At 42.6% G+C, this 20,106-nt stretch overlaps 1 protein-coding gene across 3 annotated transcripts in view; it reads right to left on the bottom strand.

Annotated features, from left to right (window-relative positions):
• LOC126198504 (endophilin-A) overlaps nt 1-20,106 on the bottom strand; it is a 772,777-nt gene that overhangs the window by 659,393 nt on the left and 93,278 nt on the right. For all 3 annotated transcript variants that reach the window (XM_049934884.1, XM_049934887.1, XM_049934883.1), the window contains exon 2: nt 4,888-4,929. The gene's annotated coding sequence lies outside the window, so the exon portion shown is untranslated. The remainder of the gene's footprint in view (nt 1-4,887; nt 4,930-20,106) is intronic.

The raw sequence follows: 20,106 nt of genomic DNA, 5'->3' as shown, positions 1-20,106 counted from the left end.
GCTCACATCTAGAGATACTGCCGATGTTAGTACACTGTCAATACAGGAAACAGTCGACTCGAAAATACTACAAGGTTCTGCTGTCATTTTATGAACTTGCGCAAAATTTATATTATTCCTGGCTTCTTCTCTGTTGACCAGTTCAGCAAAATGTCGCCGGTGCGTTCTATACGGCAGTTATAGACTGTTTTCGAATGTCTTTTCGCTCTACACGCACACCAACCGGAGTAGCACTACACGTGATTCCTTGCTCCTGCAGTTCGCTCACTACCAGACACTCGTCAATGCATCGTTTCACGACGACTGAAACCAAACGTGAAAACACGACCTCGCACGGAAGAACAGAACATTCAGCCGACTCTGACGTAATGCCCTATTAATAGTGTACATGCAGCAACAAAGCCATGGGGCGGCCTAATCGCAGCAGACTCGCTCCTTGGCTATCACAACATACACGTAAGCACTGAAATGCTCGTTTTCCCGCGTGGTCGCTGAAGACAGACGCGAAAAAGAAAACAGCCTTTATTATATTTTTTACATAGCTCAATTTCCAAATTTCACAGCTAATTTTCGGAGAACAATGTACCATGAAAATAAAATTGTCGAAAAAGGCTAGAAATGTTAGCAACTCCAAGCTATCTTTAACACATTATACTTTTTTATTTGCTTGGGTGAGAACCCGTTCTTGTTTATAGGCTTGCAGCCTGACCGGTATCAGTCCAGCTAATTAAATGCACACATTCAAGGGTTGACTGTACCTGCTATCAACAACAAATCCGACTCGGTTCTTGAGTCCACAGGTAGAATAGGAAGTGTAGTAAGCAAAGACAGAATGGAAAAGACTGTACGTTAAGGGGGGAAAATAGGAATAATAATAATTATTATTATAATAATAATAAGAAGAAGAAGAAGAAGAAGAACGATCGTGTCGGATTTGTTGTTGATAGCAGGTACAGTCAACCTGTGAATGTAAGCCTTAATAATAATAAAAATCTCTGCTTTAAAAACCAAAATGCAAAATTAGCTCTTACTAATGAAGAAAGCTGCAAATCTGTCGAAGTTTACTTCGCCAATTTACTAAATTGTCCAGAACCCACAGAAAGATTCCAACTAAAGAACCCGCACACACCAAACACGACTCAATACCACTCTCAAAAGAAGAAATCCTCAAGCACATCTACCATCTCAAAAACAACGAATCGGCTGGTGAAGACAACATAGTAGCAAAATACTGAAAAATTTAGGCCCTAAATCACTTGACAAGCTCACGCAAATTATTAAAGAAATTTGGACAACATAAGAATTACCTGACGATTGGAAGTGTGCACTTATCCACCCCCTGCACAAAAAAGGCGACAGAACGGATGTCAACAATTATCGAGGCATTTCACTACTGCCGGCAGGTTTGGCCGAGCGGTTCTAGGCGCTTCAGTCTGGAACCGCGCGACCGGTACGGTCGCAGGTTCGAATCCTGCCTCGGGCATGGACGTGTGTGATGTCCTTAGGTTAGTTAGGTTTAAGTAGTTCTAAGTTCTAGAGGACTGATGACCTCAGATGTTAAGTCCCATAGTGCTCAGAGCCATTTCACTACTTCCATTACTACAAGATCTTCTCTTCATGCATATTGCAGAGAACATAGGAACAAATTGAACACAAGATTGGGTAGTATCAAGAAGGTTTCCTACTCGGACGTTCCTGCCCTGAAAAAATTTTTGATACAAAAACAACGTCAAAGTACAGAGCTTTTAGCCCACCATACGTACATTCGTCGACTTCAAGAAGGAGTATGACAACAGAACTCGGACTTGAACAGAAAATACGTAAACCCATTGAACAGACACTTTCCAACACAACCTCTGAAGTAAAATTCATGGGTGAAATCTCGGAATGTTTTGAGATCAGAACTGGAGTAAGATAAGGAGACAGACTATTTCCAATTGCGTTCAATATCATTTTGGACAAGGTAATAAGGGAATGCGAGAGAGTGCTTAGAAAACGTGGCCTATGGAAACCAGTGAAGATTGGAAGGAAAACTGAAGTCAACTGCCTAGCCTTTGCCGATGACCTTTCAGTTTTGACAGACAATGAACAAAATGCAATACATCAAGGAATGCGCCGCGAAGGTTTGCTTGAAATTTTTTTTTGAGAAAACTGGATTTATTTGTACACTCTTAAACATACTGAATCTCACCACAAAATATGGACGGATAAACAGAGTTCCACATTTTAAATACCTGGGGGAAATTTTGGAACCCATTGGACTAGAAAAAAAAAAATCTCAAGAAACTCGAGCACAGAAACTAAACAGAGCCCACGGTCGAACACACCAACTTTACAACAAAGAGTGCATGTCCATGTTTGCAAAAATCAGGCACTACAGCACTGTCATTAAGCTCGAAGTGCTATACGCAGCAGAAATCTCCTCAAAGATGCTACTGCAAAATCTACAAAAAGAAGAACGAAAGATCATTAGGAAAATCCTTGGGCCACGAAAAACTGAAGCTGGATATAGACTGCAAACCAACAAAACTACAGAGGAAATTTCAAATATTGCTGTTGACATTAGAAAATCACGCCTTACATTCTATGGACACATACACAGACTTCTTAAGTATAGACTCACACACCAGATACTCACAGCCACTGAAAACCTTAAAGGTATGGCATGGGCCGAACAAGTACGAAGAGGCCTTACTGATGCTCAACTCACCATCCAGGACACTGCAGACCTTAACACCTACAGAAGCAAACTAGACAAGTGGGAAGTCCAGCCAGAGACAAGAGCAAAAAAGACTGGTACAAAGTGAACGGATGATAGACAGAAAGAAAGCCACGAGCGAGAAAATGAATGTCTCATGGAAAAACCGCAGGAAGAGTTGTAGAATGGCTCTGAGCACTATGGGACTCGACATCTGAGGTCATCAGTCCCCTAGAACTTATAACTACTTAAACCTAACTAACCTAAGGACATCACACACATCCACGCCCGAGGCAGGATTCGAACCTGCGACCGTAGCGGTCGCGCGGTTCCAGACTGTAGCGCCTAGAACCGCTCGGCCACCTCGGCCGGCAGCTGTAGAAGCTTCACGTGATCCACAATGGGTCTACTACGTGTATAATTAATAATAATAATAATAATAATAATAATAATAAATAGACATTACAAAACTCGTGAAGAGAAGACTGGAACAGTATTCTTCTCTTTAGACGCTCGTAAAGACTATAGTTTGCAAATCTGTGTGTACCAAATACTGATTTAAACAAATTATTATTATTATTATTATGTTTAAACATTTTACTATTATTAAAACCGTGTGAATATGGATCACGTTGAAAGCAAACGTGATGGGACGTTATAATTGCGACGGCGAGGACTGAGTGAGGTAGGGGTGGGGGAGGGAAGGAGCAGTGCCACATTCTGGCTCCTCCTCCCCCAGAACGGAACCCTGGACCCGCGCCTGGATAATGACCACTACTTACAATGTTCCACTCCATTTGATGCAGACTGTTCCTTCCGCGATTGAAGCGGATGAGGAGCTTTTGTCACGAGACGTATTAGGTATGCGAAGTCCTTTGGCTACGAATGAGCCCTCTCAAACTGCAATCTCCCTCTTGCGTTCTTGCTGTTGTCTTCCGTCCGAAGACTGGTTTGATGCAGCTTTCCACGCTAGTCTATCCTGTTCAAGCATTTTCATCTCCGAATAACTACTGCGACCTACAAGAATCTGAACTTGGGTACTTCAATCACCTCAGCTTTCATGCTCAGACAGTCTAGTAGTTACAGCCCTACCTGACTGACCTACATATAATTTGCCACACAAATTGCAGGAAATCCTATAAATTCCAGTCCTTTCTAAAGGTGTAATTTTGTCTTCACAGAAAATGAGGAACAGTATTTCTAGCTGGAGTGTATTTCCTGGATGTTAGTTTGCTGGCAAGTGCCGGTGAACTCCTAACTACATACAGCATGGGGCCCATTTGTTATCAACGTGGTTTATTGCTTTCAGAGGAAGATATAAACGTGGTTCATGGGCACATATCAAGAACATTAAGTCGAAAACCGTGATCCTGTTGTCATAGATGTTGCAGAAGGCGGCACATGGCCAGTTTAGCCGACTAGTTTAAGTCTGAAAGTAAATGCGCTCTTTAGGCGTCCGACTGTTACATTTCTTTCCCATGCCTGATATCGATTTTAAGGATGTTTTCATTTTTGAATTATACACCACTTCTAAGTATCTTTATGTGAAAAACATCTTTAATAATAATCATGCACTTGCCTAGGAAGGTGGTTTGACAACAATAAAACTGAGCATGTGGCGAACGAACCATTGGAACGTCCACTCTGTTCGCTGACTTTGCGATCTCTGTCTGCCATCCATTTCCAAATCTAACCATATCCGCGAATGGAAAAAATTCTGAACAGGTTATGGTAGACTTAAAATAGTGGCAAACTATTCAAAAGAGCACTTTATGGGTGGGCTAACCACTGGAAAAAAAATTTGGATGCAGTACACAGACCAGCCTAAAGGGCCTCACGCTGAAAAATAAGCGCGTTATTTATCTAAAAAGACAGCCATTCACTTGCAGTTTGGGAACTTTGCACTTTGGACTCGTAGAAGAGGCCCTGGCGCTGTTAAGTAATCACACCCACAGCAATCCAGTTCGTAATAAATGACTTCTATTGTCTACATAAGTTGTTTCAGAGCTGTTACCAATGAGCGATGCCTAGTAGATAAAAATCCACAACAGCATTTCAGCCCAACATTCTCCTTACAGTTTAATAGTTGACGAGTTAAATGGCCACCGGTCAGAAAAGCGAAGCAATTTATTTGTGATACCTTAGAACTTGCGTATGGCCTTGCAGGCTCATCTGGTTTCCATACTTACGTCAGCAGCAGTTGCGACGGCCCGCGACACTCCGAAGTTGATCTGTAAAAAGAACGCAGTCCGTAAAGATAAAGTGGACAACTAACAACAATCGAATAAGAAAACATAGAATCAGCGTGTGACATATGTCGGAAAAAAATAGAAATACAATAGTGTTAGGTTTATCACGTGACAATCGGTTCGCAATGTAAAGATTAAACTGGACACATTTAAAGATGCTTACAAATGATTTAATACGTGCCACTTCATAACAGCTGAATCATTCGAAGCGAGACACACCATTGAAGTCAATTCTACTCCAGTCAATGAGACGTATATGGCATAAGAGTATATGGAGACGTCCTGAACAGCGGTGGGTACCAACCCGACCGTCACTATACGGCCCCACAGCAGGGAGTGCCATTTGTTTTCACAAAAGGCCTCCTTTGGTTGTCGTCCGAGCCATCCTCACAGCACAGCGGTACGTCGACGACATTCTACGCCCCATTTTGTTGCCCTTCATAGCAAGCCACCCTGGGTTTACATTTCCGTTAGTTAATACCCGCCCGCACACGGTGTGTGTGTGTGTGTGTGTGTGTGTGTGTGTGTGTGTGTGTGTGTGCGTGCGCTGCTTGTCTTCGTGCTCGCTAAACCTTACCTCGGTCAGCAAAGTAGCCGGATCCCAACCCAAATGAAAACGTTTGGAACATTTGGGCAGGTCCATAATCAACTCGCGACTTGGATGATTTAACGCGCACATTGGCAGAATTCGGCACGATGCCCTCAGGAGGACATTCAACAACTCTACCAATCAGTGCCAAGCTGAATAACTGCTTGCATGAGGAACAGAGGTGGACCAACGATTTATTGACTTGCTCAATTTGCGAAGGTCTTTCTCTTGAATAAATCATCCATTTTTCAGTAACTGTGATGATTTGTTTGTCTGTACATGTACATCACACTTACCGATTTCCATCCCAATAAGATAATTCCTTCGTGGCGTTTTTCCCCCTTTTTTTCATCTTAAGAGTGTATATGAGAAACAATCTGTGTAATGGTTTAAATATCCCGTTATTGTAATTAAAACTGACTGTCAGAAAGAAAACTAAACCGCATATTTTCACAGCACAGTATTTTCTTTCTCGCTGACTGATTTAACAGATGATCTGTACATTCTCATTATAAAAAAATATATACAGCCCATGTGCGTCAGATTGTTTATTAGAGTATCATGTAAAAACTCGAAAAAACTGGTCAAGAACTTTTCGAGATTTTTGCTAACAATGTTCTCTCTTTATATATTATACAGGGTGTTACAAAAAGGTACGGCCAAACTTTCAGGAAACATTCCTCACACACAAATAAAGAAAAGATGTTATGTGGACATGTGTGCGGAAACGCTTAATTTCCATGTTAGAGCTCATTTTAGTTACGTCCATCTCAATGGAGCACGTTATCATGATTTCATACGGGATACTCTACCTGCGCTGCTAGAACATGTGCCCTTACAAGTACGACACAACATGTGGTTCATGCACGATGGAGCTCCTGCACATTTCAGTCGAAGTGTTCGTACGCTTCTCAACAACAGATTCGGTGACCGATGGATTGGTAGAGGCGGACCAATTCCATGGCCTCCACGCTCTCCTGACCTCAACCCTCTTGACTTTCATTTATGGGGGCATTTGAAAGCTCTTGTCTACGCAACCCCGGTACCAAATGTAGAGACTCTTCGTGCTCGTATTGTGGACGGCTGTGATACAATACGCCATTCTCCAGGGCTGCATCAGCGCATCAGGGATTCCATGCGACGGAGGGTGGATGCATGTATCCTCGCTAACGAAGGACATTTTGAACATTTCCTGTAACAAAGTGTTTGAAGTCACGCTGGTACGTTCTGTTGCTGTGTGTTTCCATTCCATGATTAATGTGATTTGAAGAGAAGTAATAACATGGAAAGTAAGCGTTTCCGGACACATGTCCACATAACATATGTTCTTTCTTTGTTCAAAAATGGCTCTGAGCACTATGGGACTCAACTGCTGAGGTCATGAGTCCCCTAGAACTTAGAACTAGTTAAACCTAACTAACCTAAGGACATCACAAACATCCATGCCCGAGGCAGGATTCGAACCTGCGACCGTAGCGGTCTTGCGGTTCCAGACTGCAGCGCCTTTAACCGCACGGCCACTTCGGCCGGCTTCTTTCTTTGTGTGTGAGGAATGTTTCCTGAAAGTTTGGCCGTACCATTTTGTAACACCCTGTATATAAATACCTATATATTAGAAAAGTACATATGTTATTTCTATCCCAATGTTTATTAGAGCACTGTGTGAGGATCTGAAGTAAATCCGTGAAGAACTTTGAGATTTTTGGCAACATCGTGCAACGTCGTCTTATCCGTATATAGTAGTATAGATTAACCCACCGCGGAAGTAGGTACGAGTAACGCGATTTACAATCCATATGTAAGGAAAGACTACGTAACACTTTTATCATTCTGAAATCTCATTTGAATGTCGTTTGTTTGTGAGCACTTCGTGTCGTGTGGCGTGTAAGGAGGAGGAATGTCAACCAGCACTGTAGGAATTCAACAGTGGCAGGATCGTGGGTTATTAACAATGCGTTTTATCATTCCATGATAGTGCTGCCCGTGTTGGTCGGAATACGACTGTCAGGAGAACATGGTATCGGTGAATTCAAAAGAGCCACGCTCAACGGCATGCAGGATTTCAGTGGCCTCGCGCAATAACTCCAGGCATGGTCTTGGCTCGGCCGCGCAGAATAGTCACGTTCCTTCACTCAGTGTGCTTGTATCAAGACAAGTATCGACACGGACAAAGCGACTACGTTTGGAGACTTACCGGCTGCCAGCATGGGAACCATTGTTGCGCTCTAATTTCGCTTCAACTGAGAGGACGCATCCAACGGCAACACCACACAGCAATGGCACCACGCCGGCTTTCCAGACGTGTATCGGTTCCGCGTTCAGTGGAGGCTCTGAGGAGAACTAAGACTGTCAAACTGCATTCATTATCGCCACATTGGTCCACCACATGGCGAGGTGGCATGGAGTGCCATTGGGACCACAACACGATAACTTCTGCTTTGCATAGCAAATTTTTGATGTATTAAGGTTGGCGGCTGTGCCCTGTCTTCGTCGTCTCCATGACGTTGTCTTTCAACTACGTAACACAAGATCACATGAATATCTATGTCTGCACACATAATCCCCAAGCAACCGTACAGTGTATGGCGGAGGGTACCACTTACTACTGCCAGTGATTTCCTTTCCTGTTCCACTCGAATATAGAGCGAGGGAAAAACGACTACATGCCTCCGTACGAGATCTAATTTTTCGCATCTTATTTTCGTGGTATTTATGCGAAATTACCGTTGGCGGCAGTTCTACATCTACATCTACGCGGGTACTCTGCAAATCACATTTAAGTGCCTGGCAGAGGGGTCATCGAACCACCTTCACAATTCTCTATTACTCCAATCTTATATAATGCGCGGAAAAAAATGAACACCTATATCTTTCCGTACGAGCTCTGATTTCATTTTATCTTGGTGATCGTTCCGCCCTATGTAGGTCGGTGTCAACGAAATATTTTCGCATTCGGAGGAGAAAGATGGTGATTGGAATTTCGTGAGACGATTCCGTCGCAACGAAAAACGCCTTTCTTTTAATCATGTCCAGTCCAAAGCCTGTATCATTTCTGTGACACTCTCTCCCATATTTCGCGATAATATAAAACGTGCTGCCTTTCTTTGAACTTTTTCGATGTACTCCGTCAGTCCTACCTGGTAAGGATCCCACACCGCGCAGCAGTGTTCTGAAAAAAGAGGACGGACAAGAGTAGTGCAGGCAGTCTCCTTAGTAGGTCTGTTACATTTTCTAAATTGAATTTTTCTGCAGTCGGTCTCAAATGAGCGTTTTCTAAATTCCCACAACAGTGACTCCCGAAAAGAGCGCGATCTTCTCTCCGCATGTTCACATTTGAGTTCACGAAGCATCTGCATGATACTTGCAAACTGACAGAATCTTCTGGTAACAAATCTAGCAAAACGTCTCTGAATTGCTTGGTCTCTTCCTTTATTCGACCTTGTGGGGATCAGTACTCTAGAAAAGGTCGCACTAGCGATCTACACGCCGTCTCCTTTATGGGTGAGCTACACTTTTCCGTAATTCTCTCATTCCGTTTCATATCTTTTTGCAACGTTACGCCTACATATTTAATCGACCTGACTGTGTAAAGCTGTACGCTGGTAATGCTGTATTCGAACATAACAGGTTTGTTTTACCTACTCTTCCGCATTAACTTACTTTTTTCTACATTTAGAGCAAGTTGCAATTCATCACACCAATTAGAAATTTTTTCTGCGTCATCTCGTATATTCCTACATTCACTCACCGATGACAGCTTCCCGTACACCACAGAACAGCAAACAACCGCAAATTGGTGCTCATACTGCCCGCAAGGTCATTTATACATATAAAGAATAAAAGCGGTCCTATCACGCTTCCCTCTGGCACTCCTGGCTGTACCCTTGTCTCTGACGAACACTCGTCATCGAGGACCACGTACTTGGTCGTATTACTTAAAAAGTCTTCAATCCACTCTCATATCTGGGTACCGAATCCGTATGTTCGTACCTTCGTTAACAGTCTACAAAAAGTCACCGTGTCAAACGCTTTTCGGAAATTTATGAATACAGAATCTGTCTGTTTTTCTTACTCCATGGTTAGCAGGATATCATGTGTGAAAAGGGCAAGATGAGTTTCGTGCGACCGATGCTTTCTAAAACCTTGCCGATTTGTGGACAGTAGCTTTTCAGTCTGAAAGAAATTTATTATATTCGCAATCGGAATGTGTTCAAGAATTCTGCAGGAAACCAGTGTTAGGAATATTGGTCTGTAATTTTGCGGATCCGTTTTTTTATCGTTCTTATATACGGGAGTCCCCTGCGCTTTTTTCCAGTCGCTTGAGACTTTGTGCTGGGCGAGAGAGCAGGCTGTTCTGATTTATCTCAATACATACGACGTTCGACCACTGCCGAGGCCAACGTGTTCTTCAGATCTTTCTCACCCGTTGGAAACATTTGGTCATGGCAAGCGGAGAGACTGGCACGCCACCAAACGCTAACCACTACAACTACTGAATTCTTGCACTAAGTTAAAGCAGCGTGGAATGATACACCTGTACCTGTGACCAAAGCTCAGTTCGACTACACGCCTAACCGGTTTAGAGACGTTGTCGCTATAAGCGGTGGCAGCTTTGTGTACTCAATTTCGCTCTCAGTATACCGCCAAATCACCTACAAATTTAATGGCGTAATCTTACTACCATAATGCATACATACAATATTTTTGTTGTTGTCTGTTCTTCACGTTATTGGCGTTTTAATGGCCACTAGCATACTTACAATTGGACATTATCAGGTTTTTCGGTATCTTTCCTGAGTTTAGGACAGAGTCGTCTCTGTCATACTACGTTCAAGAGTGAGTTCATTATCATTCGACATTCAGGATTGGCTGCGACTTGCGATATAACAGAATTAAAGGACACAGTGGTATCGAGCTGTACTTGTTCTAGGAGCGACCGGAGTAATAGAGTCGGCTGCCACAACAAAGAGACGCCCACCACTCAACGCTGTCGACGTATTGCAGGCACAGCGAACCATAGGCCTAGGCCGCGCTACTGGCTTGCCTCTGGCCACCACCAGCTGTGTAAACGCCGGCCTGCGTTCACGCCTGATGCAGAAAAGAGCAAACCTAGAACCCGTCAGCGGGCGTCCCCAGAGCTGCTGTCGAACTCTCGATTGCATTAATGTATCGTAAACGCCACGCCTTACACAGCACTCACATACGACTTGATGAAGAACTTGGATGTGTTTCACAGGACGGTTGCTAAGCGCACAGAAAAGATCAGTGCTCTCGTCATTGTGATTTGCAACTGAAGCGCTCTCAAGTGGAACCACAAAGATTTTGAAACTTCCGTGCTAATTCAAACTGTATTCTGGACCGTCACTCGTTTCTGGCCTTCCCAAACTTCCCAGGAGCTCTCCTGGATATCTTACTGCAATGGCACTCCCGGAAGAAAGAATACTGCTGAAAACTGGCTTAGCTACAACGCAGATAACTGTTTTGACAGTGAATATTTCAACCTGTCCCGGAGTATGAGCTTTTTGAAAGAAATTTTTCCACCTGACTGTAAATTACTATTCATTCATTTCATACAATCGTGATTTCGGCTTTATAGGCTTTTTCAAGTGCATGATGAACTGAAAATTAATAATCTTCGTATATCCATAGTTGAAATGGAGGACAGTGGGTCGTCAGCTGGTATAAATTTATATTAAAAATGAAGAAATTCCTCCAGCTGTGTTTAAGGTGTTGATTTTATTTTAGCAACTAGTTTCAACGTTGTAACAATGTCATCTTCTGGCCCTATAAAATATACCATACATACAACAAGCAATTTGACATCAGTAATCTATGAATTATTATGTAAACAAATATATTATAAACATATTACATAATGGACGAATTCAATAAAATTAATTACATTTTGGCCATTTTCATTAAATGCAATCATTCTGGAAATCAACAATTTATGTGGTTCCAATAAGTACAAATGAAATTATATATACATGATCGTTTTTATTACAGATCAATGTTTAGCATTAAATGAAATGGGATTATATATAAAAAAACTTAAGTGACAGGCGTTACGCTTAGGGATACCAAATAGTGCTAAAGGGAATATGCATTGCTAATCAGACATATGTAGGGTAAGATCCATTATTAAAGAATAGTAAAGGGAAGGAAAGGTTGTGATTGACGTTGTTTAAGTAACTTGCTACACTGTCAAATGGTTCAAATGGCTCTGAGCACTATGGGACTTAACGTCTAAGGTCATCAGTCCCCTAGAACTTAGAACTAATTAAACCCAACTAACCTAAGGACATCACAAACATCCATGCCCGAGGCAGGATTCGAACCTGCGACCGTAGCGGTCGCGCGGTTCCAGACTGTAGCGCCTAGTACCGCTCGGCCACCCCTGCCGGCGCTACACTGTCACTTTAGTATGAGGACAATGCAGTGTTATGCAAACATAACTCTATTTCTACCTTTCCCTCCCTTCTTTAATAATGGATCTTACCCTACATATGTCTGATTAGCAATGCATATTCCCTTTAGAACTGTTTATTATCCCTAACCGTTAACACCTGTTACCTAAGTTTTTTTATATATACTCCCATTTCATTTAATGCTTGACATTGATCTGTAATAAAAACGATCATGTATATATAATTTCATTTGTACTTATTGGTACCACATAAATTGTTGATTTCCAGAATGATTGCATTTAATGAAAACGGCCAAAATGTAATTAATTTTATTGAATTCGTCCATTATGTAATATGTTTATAATATATTTGTTTACATAATAACAAATAGATTACTGATGTCAAATTGCTTGCTGATTTTATAGGGCCTGAAGATGACGTTGCTACAACGTTGAAACTAGTTGCTAAAATAAAATCAACGCCTTAAACACAGCTCGAGGAATTTCTTCATTTTTAATATGAAAATTAATAGTGTGCTTTCCATAAAGAGCAAGGCATAGGAACGAGAAGTCATTGTGTATTTCGAAACATTACTTACATGCTACAACATGCTCTGCCCAGTCATATTAATGTGACCACCGCCTCTATTCGACGTCAACGTGCAGTCGCAGATGGCCGGTGGTACTACTAGCAGTGGAGGATGTGTACAGTGTGTGGGGGGATGCGGAAAACAGTGCAGTCGTTGTCGAAGTGCGAAAACGGTGCGATTTATTTGACAGCCAAAAGAAAATGATAATTGTCCTTCGGGCCAAGGTTGGAACCCCTTGCGAAACGGCTAAATTTGCAAACTGTTCACGACCCTCAGTAGTTACAGTATACCGCGCATGGCAAAATGGCGCTATCCAAAACCAGCGCCGAGGCAACTGTGGTGGACCACGGGCCATAGATGACACGGCTAAACGACGTCTCTGCAGATGTTTGTACGGGCAACTGTTGAGCAACAGACCGCCCAGATGATCCAATGGACTAACAACACTATCTCCTCAACGACCGTTCAGCTAACGTTCCTACATATGGGCCACCGCAGCACGCGCCTGGTTCGTGGCTTTATGCACCCATGCTGACTGCTGTTCTCCGGTGAAGAAGGCTGGAATTTGCACACCAGTATCGCAACTGGACGTCCAGTGAGTGGCGACAGGTGGCCTCCTCAGATGAAACGTTTTATGCTCCATCTTGCAGATGGCCGCTGGCGTGAACGACGTGTACCGTCTGAAAGTCAAGATCCTGCAACTATCGTGGGAGATACAGGCCGGAGGAGGCAGCGTTAAAGTCTAGGGAATGTTTTCGTGGCATTCCCTGGGCGATCTCTTAATTCTGGAAGACAGCGGATCAATGCAAGTACCTGTCTATCCTTAGGGATGACCATGTTCACCTCCACAAGCAGTTTTTTCTTCCTCGGCTCTATGGCGTGTACTAACGGGACAATGCTACTTGTGACACAGCTCCCGGTACATGCATGGTTCGAAGAGCATCAGATTGAGTTTACTAAACTTCGTGCACTAAAACCTAATCAAGAATCTGTGGGAACGCCATGGATCACCATCCGAGAAAGCTAGCGCTGCTGGCCACGCCTCTGGAGTCGTCATGGCTCCACATCCCAGTGGTTCACTCCATAAAAGGTTGTTATTCGGGATTTTGACGGGGGTCACATTAATGTGACTGAACAGTGTAACTGACCTGTCTGCGTACCATGTCATAGTCGAGAAAACATGTGTCTCGTCTTACAAAACCTATTGACGTATAACAGAATATGAGGACATCTTGTGGTGTGTTTAACAGCAAATGCATTTCTGTGGCCTGCCGTTCTCCATCCCTTGCATCAACTGACGTTAACATTTGTAAAAACAGCGGCAGAGATCATAACAAAGCGGCATGAACGTGTGAGCATCCTGATCTTTGGATTACCGGAGACATTACCAGGAATGGAAACACACGTATTTATGTTCTAAGTGCTTAATATATCCTTGTAATACACGCTCATAACATTTATGAAATACTCCGTACACAGAGTGTAAACATAACCACTTTAGATGTACAAAAAAACTGGCCTCAGAAATAATAGCTTAGATGCAGTATCATAAAATAGTGATTCACTGGTTCCTAGAGACCTGTCTAAAAGAAATCTTACATATACAGCAATATACACCCCCCCCCCCCCAAAAAAAAATCTACCGTAAAACACTGCTCAAGAAAACTGGGAAATCTGATGGCAAGGGACGGGTTGGTTATACGAAATATAGGTGGAGGTGGCAAGGAGGGAGGGGGCGCAGAGGCGTGTGGTTGTTTGGGAGTGAAGAGGACAGTTGAGGAGAGCAGGAGGTATTGGGGGCGGATGGCGAATGTGGCAGTAAGTGCTGTTCCGAAACTTATTGGCAGAATGAAACTATATGCCGGACGGACACGAATGAGGAAACTTGTCTTTCGGGCAATGAGATTTTAAATTTCAAAACAAAAAAACCTTATCACACAGGTTTTGATTCCCAAAATGGCACGCATGAAATAGATGCGTTAATTTATTACAGATTTCGATAGAAAACTGGTGGATAAAAAACCTAAAGAAGATTCTGGGGGCGATTAAAACGTTGCTAACAGAGACTTCGCATTACAAGTACATGTGTGTCGCAAGTCAAAATTGGTATACAAACTGATAGTAAACCCTCCGTTTCCGACACATAGTAGGCGTAATTTTGAAAATATTAATTAATTTACAAAAGGCAACTCAGATCATTGTTACTCTCGTTTCTTTTCTGTTCTTCCAATCAAGTCTTCAGCCACCCTAAATACAAAGAAAACTCATCATGGTTTATATCTTCACTGTTAACTTATCCTACTGAGACAAATGACAGCACACGCTAACGCCTCCACTGCTTCAATATCTCTTCATATTGCTTCCTTTTCTTCCGATATCAACACTATCTCTTACGCTTTAATAATATTCCAATTATCAAGGCAGTAAGATCGATCACAACAACGCTGAACAACATCGGGCTGTGAGAGTTGCCCCGAAGTGCCCCCAACGCACAGAACAAAACTGCCGTTTCGACTAGTCTCTACGTGCAAGAAATTCACTGTTGCAGGACCGCGCCTCACGGCTAGTCTTTCCTTATCATCTTACATCCTCTAAGCAACAGGACAGGGCGGGGTACAGCAGTGGCAGAACTTCCGTTATTTCAGCCAAATCCCAGCGAACTGCGAATGGGGCGAAAGAACTTCCAAATTGGGAATATTTGGGATTTCTAGTTTCGGCGTTCACCTCATAATCAAAGAGAATCCCCTGAAACCATTGGTCGCAACTGATGTACTGAAACTGATTTCAGTTCAACTCTGGGACTATGATATTCCAGATAAAAATTACTTTCTCTCTCTCTCTCTCTCTCTCTCTCTCTCTCTCTCTCTCTCTCTCTGTGTGTGTGTGTGTGTGTGTGTGTGTGTGTGAACTTAGAACTGGACTATCCATGACACACCACCTTGCAGCAATATTTCTCGTTAAAAGTACACTCATATCTTCAAAAACAGTCCGTAACAACTAAGCAAGGCATACTTATTAAAATACGACTCAACAAGCACCTCAAATCGCGAAATGAGCTCTAATGAATGGTACTGATTAATAATCTTCCACTTAATCTGAAAAAATCAGTGAAGTGAATAAGCAACATTTATATAGCTGCATATACTCGCTTTCTGACTATATCGCAATGTTACGCCGTGTAAGGACCTTGATAAAATAATCACCTAGCGTTAGCCTCTAACAGCCCACTAATTGGTTTAAGCAATAGTGGTAATTAGGATGCACACGCCACGAATTAGCGACAGACAAAGAGTCACACACATACACATACACTCTGGCTTTCATAAATAAATGCATATAACTGGACGCATACCTTCTGTCTGTGACTGTAAGTTCAACTGTTGCAAGCGACAAAGTCATTTTAACCAGAAAAAAATATCTCACCATGACGCGTTTCGGAGGCCTCGTTCCAACTTCAGGTAAATTTAATTACTGTAATATTGCATTGCTGTTACGTGGAGATGCTGGTGTCACATACTCCGTGAAGAAAAAGTCTGCGAGCAAAAAGAAATACTGTAGCTGCGACAGACTTAATGGGAAATTTGGAATGAAAAGAATTACTGGATATCAGAGCTAAGAAAAAATATTGTATTAAGCAAGCACAGAGACCAGACTTTAGATACATTAGTCGAAGGACATGAAAGAGACAGTGGCTGAGAAGGGAGCGAAACATAATTTGTAGTATATTCTGAATATTGTTCAGTCTCTACGTTGAGCAAGCAGTCAAGGAAACCAAGTATAAATTAGGAAAGGGAATTGAAGAAGCAGAAATAAAAACATTGACGATCGCCGATGACACTGTGATTCCGCCAAAGGTGGCAAAGAACTTGGAAGAGCAGTTGAACGGAATGAATAGTCTTGAAACTATGTTACAAGCTGAACATCAACAAAAGTAAAGCAATTGTAATAGAATTCGGTCGAATTAAATGAGATGATGCCGCGAAAAAAAAAAAAAAAGCAGCAGAAGTAACAGATGATTTTTGTCAGGTGGGCATCAAAATAACTCACGGTGGCCGGAACAGAGAGACTGGCTATAGTAAGGAAAGCTTTTCTGGAAAAAAGGAATTTCCTAACGTAGATTATAAATTAAAATGTTAGGAAGTCATTTTCTCACGGTATTTGTGTGGAGTGAAGCATTGTACGGAAGTGAAATGTGGAGGATTAACTGCGGTGACAAGAAATACTGTGCTAAACAAGAATGCTGAAGATCAGATTGGTAGAACGATTAACTAATGAGGAAGTACTGAATCGAATTACGGAAAAGAGATTGGTAGATCGATTAACTAATAAGGAAGTACTGAATCGAATTACGGAAAAGAGGAATATATGGCACAACATGACTAAAAGAAAGGATCGTTTGACAGGACACATCCTGAAGCATCAAGGTTTCGTCAATTTGGTAACGGAGAGAAGTAAGGAAGGTAGGGGGTGTAGAGGAAAGCCTAGGTATGAATACAATAAGCAGATTCAAGTAGATGTAGGTTGCAGTAGTTATGCACAAATGAAAAGGCTTGCCTAGTATAGACTAGGGTGGACAGCTGCATCGAACCTATCTTTGCACTAAAGACGACGACGACGACAACAATCAAGTATTAAACAGAAGAAAACATGAGTCTCGGTGGGTTCTACACTGTTTTTGTCTTACTAACACTTACTTCCCCAGCGGTAGTGTAAAAAATAACACGTTGCGCCGTGCTTCGGAGTCCATGTTAAACCGTTGGCCTCTCTGTAACTGGCAGGATACGTCACTTCAAAGATATGAGGAAGGCAAGGGCATATTACCTCCGAAAGGACCATAACTCATACAACTCTGCGATGTTGAGTTAAGAGCGAATTTATCTTACCTTACTACTTATCAGCCTGAGTAGTTCGTACAGAAATTAGTAACGCCGCACGCAGCTAACAACGGCTGTCTTCCATAGCCTGATAGCATCAGCTGCGGTGGAACCAATCGAGGACTGATCAACCAATGCTTGAAAGAATATAGACAGAAATTAAAAGTTTTAAGAGTGAGAAGCGATGATGATGCCGATGAAATGGGGTGAGATGAAAATGGCGTTGGCTTGGGATGAGATGCGCATGGAGATGCCGATGAGATGGGTCTAGCGATGAAATTGGATGAAATGTATAGAGCGTAGCACAACAATGATTGCATAGAGAGCAGGTCATAGTATAGAGCGTATTATCTGCTGTTTTAGTTCCTGCAACTGCTTTTGTGGTGGTAATCTGGAAATCGTTTGATAGTTTGAAAACAGAAGTAGTATCAAATGCTTATTACTCCATTTATCCCGCTTCTTCAGGCGGTGCTGTATAGTGTGAAATCTGTAGGACGCACCGATACCCACATGCACAGCGTTTTATGTACGAGTAGATATATAGTGGTCAGAAACAGTCTGAAAAGCTTGTAAGGGTGTTGCAGGGTAGGTTGTGCTGAGAAGTAATTGTTTTGCGAGCGTGAAGTTCAAGCGACCCTCCATAAACGGCGTCGCCAAATGTGCTTGTTTACGCCTTCGCCAGCACATCGGTCGGCACTAGGAAACCCTGTATAACCGGCGCTGAACTAAGCGCACCTACGACAAGAGAAGACCAAGACGCCCCCAAGCTACGCGCCGACAATGACCCCTGGGCAGTATGCATATAGGCCGCCGCCGCCGACCTAGCTGTCTCAATCCCAGTACGTCGCATCGGGAATCAGTTCGCATTGCAACTCAGTACGTCGCACTGTGCTCTATTCTTCCATAGTGATAGTCGTCACCTCACGCGTAAGTTAGCTGTCAGGGAACGTTAGTCATTGTATACAGTTGTGATATGGACACGGACAAGATTCAAGACTTAGTCCGTGTTATTTGATTGCTGTTAACCACAGAACTTCAGATTGGACATCATTGAAGTTAAGTACTCATTCGGTTTCTGTAATAAAGTGTATTTTAACCAGGTGAGCATTTTGTGTTCTAGTGAGAGGAAACCGGCCACCCACCTATCGTACGACCCTTTCCTCATCCAGCCAGGAACCACAAAGCATTACAAGATGGCACAGCCGCAACACCAAACGTTTTCTTCGTTTGGTTTCCTAAAAACGAAAAGGACAGCCATACAAAAATTGGACATAGGACGGTAGTAAGAATCGAACCCAAGCCAAAGAGTGAGGACTCTCGTGCGCTACCATCTACGCTATAACAACTGACCCTAATAAATGAATTTGCGCGCGCAACGGTCTGGTTGGCTTACTTCGATGCTAATTAACTGCGAAACGACGCAACGTATTGATTTTTTCCTTAACAATTACTTCTGAGCACAATCTACCCTGCAACACCCTTACAAGCTTTTCAGACTGTTTCTGAACACCTTTTATTTATTTGGTTGGTGCATAAGTTCGTGGAGTTATTGTTTTGCATGTTGTATTCCGATTTTTATGGGTTTCTTTATGGATTGCCATTTTTATTTGTAGTTCAGTGTAGCAACTTCAGTTAATATATTGTCATTTGGAGATAGTGAGTGGAGCTGTGGACGCTAGAAAGAGGTGAAATTTCCGACACATTCTTCTGTTTGAATTCAAAACAGGGATGATAGCAGCAGAGGCAGCCAGAAATATTTGTGCCTTGGATGGGGATAATGCCATCGGACACAGCATGGCAAGAAAATGGCTTTCTTGCTTTAAGGAGGATAGTTTTGACAATAGTGACTCTCCACGTACACGAAGACCATCGGGGTTTGATGACGATCGTTTAAACGCATTAATCCACAATGATCCACATCAGTGTACTCGAGAAATGGCAAATGTGATGAACTGCGATCATTCCACATCGTGCGACATTTGCATGCAACGGGAAAGGTTCAAAAATCGGCTGTACGGGTACCGCATGCTCAAAGTCACAAAAATCAGCAGTTGCCCATACGTGCATCTCTGCTTGCTCATCATCAACTGGTCGTGAACTACAGCGACCATTCCTCTTTACTGGTGACGGGAAACTGTGTCTTTATGCTAACATACGGAAAAAAAGGGTGGTTCAGACAAAACAAACCAGCAACTCCAAGTAGACAGACCTACGCGCATCAACTAAAGTAGTGTTGAGCATCTGATGGAACAGCGACGGTGTAGTGTACTACGAATTGCTTTCCCAAGGTGCAACCATCACTGCTGGCACTTACTGTTAACAAGCGAGGCGTCTTGCAGACGCAATCCGAGAACAACGACCAGGAAGATTGGGTGAAATGATACTACTCCACAAAAAACACTACACAGGAATTGGGTTGGGTAATCATTCGCACCCACCTTATCCGCCTGATTTTCACCTTTTTCAATGTCTCTACGAGTTCTTCGCCTCAAAACCACGCGAGTTCTACAGTCGCGGAATCGAAAGGTTAGCCCAGTTTTGGCATACTGTTGTAAATAGTGAAGGAGAATATAACAGTGATGACTAAAGTCTCTGCTATGTGTACCTGTTGTGTTTATTAAACTTGTGGAAAAACGCTAAGAACTTATGCACTATTTACCAACATAAATAAATTTTTGGCATCAGGGAAAGACGTTATGC

This window comes from Schistocerca nitens, chromosome 8 (genome assembly GCF_023898315.1).
Source record: "Schistocerca nitens isolate TAMUIC-IGC-003100 chromosome 8, iqSchNite1.1, whole genome shotgun sequence".
Lineage (NCBI taxonomy): Eukaryota > Metazoa > Arthropoda > Insecta > Orthoptera > Acrididae > Schistocerca > Schistocerca nitens.
This window is presented reverse-complemented; position numbering and strand designations above follow the sequence as displayed.